Here is a 3,070-nt window from a genome sequence, read left to right on the forward strand (position 1 = left end):
AAGAGTCTTTCTCTCCTTATCCCCCGAGCATTTCGGTCCCTCGTGATTCGACTTCTCTTTCTGTAGCTTAGTATAGTAAGGTGAGCGCTGAAGCGCTGCACGAATCTTTCTTAGAAAGATTCAGCGACGAAGTTCTGCCCCTGCAGAGCCCGACTCCTAGCTAAAACCCCCTTGTAAGTAAGTTATGCTTATCTTATTTTAATATAGCTTATATTTAAAATTAGTATTGTTATTATGAACTTATAATAAATATTTGAGCTATTATTATAACTTATATAAGTGTCCTTATAATATTTTTTTTAACTACTCGCGGTACGGGGAATCTGGTTTAAAGGGCCGCATAGGGTTGTTGGATTTCAGAAGTGCTATATGCCAAAATGGTCCTGCCCTCCGGTGTTTTATGTTTGGCCCCTGTCTGTACATAGTGGTTGGAAAATATTGTTTAACGCTTATATAATAATAATAATACTAAGACTAATAGTTGGTCATGGTAAATATTAGACTAAAATTTAGCGATAATAATGCTAGGTTTCGTCGAAGGAAAATAGAATCGTTAGAAGCAAGCGTTGCCCGATTTTGGAATCATCACCTTAACATGTGAGTGCATAGTTTCTTTCAACTTACACATAGATATGAAGTATTTTATATAAATTACGTGCTATGTGTGCATATTATCTGAATACTTGCTATCTATGCTAGATGAACGTTGTTATACATGTTTTCAATGATTTAAACTGTATATGTATTTTATATCTACGAAAATGTTGGGGTAAAACATGGGTAGATGCAATAGGTGATGTGTGATAAAATGATGAGAGGCCTCGATGTTGATGTTGTTGATTCTGTCATCTAGCGGAGTATGGATGACGACCACGGACTCTTCTAGACAGTCCAGTGGAACACTAGCAGGCTCGCAACCTGTAGGTGTTTTTGAACGATATGTTCACCGGTGTACTCCATCCCACACATGGTTGCCTTTAGGACATTTATTGCTGAGGAATCCCCTTAGCAGTAGTGTCCGTCCCGATGATGATCCTTAGGCTAGGTCCCTTATGATAGGTGTTTAGGGACGTAAAGTGAGGATAACGGGAACGGGTAATCGGGTTATTGTTGATCGATGAAATTAATAAACTTATTTATTGTGGGTTGAAAACCCTATGTGCTCACCAGGCTCCCAAGCCTGACCCACTCAGTTTTATGTATTACAGGTAGTGGCGCATGAGCATAGGTGTGATGTTTTGGACGAGGGATTACGGATATAGGCCTGTAGATATGAAATAATGTAGTAAGGCTTATATTGTACTGTTTATGCTTTTGATCTGTACGAATATGACATCCCGAGTCTTTTAATGAAATACATTTCTATGGAAATGCTTTTGATAAATCTTTATCATATTTTTGTTTTGGGACAAATTCCGCAACACTTTCATTTAAAATGTAACTCTGATTTTTAAACAAAGCATAAACAAACCGGTCTTTTCTGGCCGTGATTTTGGGGATGTCACATGATATATCTAATGTGAATTGATCTCAAAAAAACACTCGTTACTACTCAAAGGAGCAGTAATAGGTAGGGATGACAGGATTTGAACCCGTAACATTTTGTACACAAAACAAACGCGCTACCAAGCTCCTCGCTTGGCACAACAGCAAAGAGAACTACAATTCCAACTGGATCCAATGAGAAGAGAATTTGAACACCAGCTATATCTCTCGAAGGTTTTTTAGCTCCACCGATAGGAACTGCCCACCTATCCAGGTAACCTCACCCGTGAACCACGAACTAGACTTACAGACAACCTAAGAAGAAAGGGAGTCTCACCCATAAGCATAAGAAGGAAAAAGTAGAAGAATAAACAAGAGAGAACGCGCATACAAAGAGGATTCTTAACGGCTCTCCATGGTTTAGTAAAAGGGAGGGGATATTTGCTCCTCGTCTGTGGGTTCATTTAATTCATTATAAAGTCAAAAGTGAAGGTCTTAAAAACTTCATAGAATTCATGATCGGCCATTCCATTTATGCTTTCAACAAGTAGGCGACACGAATCTATTTCTATGCTTCAATCGGATACCAGTTGCTTGGATGTGTTTGAAGCCTCGAGATGCCTTGTCGAGCGAATAAGTCAGCTTCAAAGTGGATTTTTTGTGCGAAGAGTGCGTTATGACTTGTGGCCGCCTGCCTGGTGGGGGAGACTCCTCCGTTGTGGGTAAACGGGAAAGCAAAGGGGTTTTTCAGCTGGATGCAGAGCGAATAGGAGATATATCAGTACGCCATCCACGGGACACCTTTCGTAGTGAGGGAAGTCCTCTGTTTTTAGGTTGACGAGCTATTTTAGTTTAGTTTCCGAAAAAAACATAAAACCCGGTATTTTCGTAAACGGGTTTCAGATCAACAAACAAGACGTTTAATTAACTAAAACTAAAAAAATCGGATAGTCTTTCTTTATAAAAGAGGGGGCTATTTGCAAAACTATTTAAGAATAAATCGGAAACAAAAAAGAAAATAAAATCGGAAAAGTATATAATTTAATCGGAAAAAAAAATCAAAAATATCTAAATAAAAAATTAAATCAATTAAGTTACAAGATAAATAAAATTATAAGTTTATTTAAATAATTTATATTTGATTTAATAAAAAATAATCATCAACTAAATTACAATAAAAATAATCAAGAAAGAAAAAATTAATAAAAAATAAAAGGTAATTGGATAGATATGTTAAAATATTAGGGCTTTTTAACCATGAAAAATAGTTTAATACCTGTCGATGTTTACTGATAAATAAATAACCATTAATTGTTTATGTAATATAATTGTCTATACAATTAATGACACATTATATTGTGTCAAGTAAAACAATAGTTACTTGAAATATGGATGTAAAAGCAATTAATCAATTTTATTTTATTTTGTAGCATTATATTTTTATTTGTTCGTATTATTACATTTTATTATGACAAATCCACCTGATTATATAATATTTTCAAAATTTTGTAAGACTTTTTACAATATCTTTTAAACTTTTTACAATATCTTTTAAACTTTCTTTACAATCGTGTTTACAAACTTT

The 3,070-nt window shown here is 35.1% G+C and overlaps 1 long non-coding RNA gene across 1 annotated transcript; it reads left to right on the plus strand.

Annotated features, from left to right (window-relative positions):
- On the plus strand, nucleotides 1-1,355 carry LOC145050540 (uncharacterized). Its single transcript, XR_013683421.1, has 3 exons — nucleotides 1-173; nucleotides 529-597; nucleotides 1,209-1,355. It is a non-coding gene; the product is annotated as an uncharacterized LOC145050540 (long non-coding RNA).
- Nucleotides 1,356-3,070: the final 1,715 nt, after the last annotated feature.

Source organism: Lactuca serriola, chromosome 5 (genome assembly GCF_051521515.1).
Source record: "Lactuca serriola cultivar US96UC23 chromosome 5, Lser_US96UC23_V15, whole genome shotgun sequence".
Classification (NCBI taxonomy): domain Eukaryota; kingdom Viridiplantae; phylum Streptophyta; class Magnoliopsida; order Asterales; family Asteraceae; genus Lactuca; species Lactuca serriola.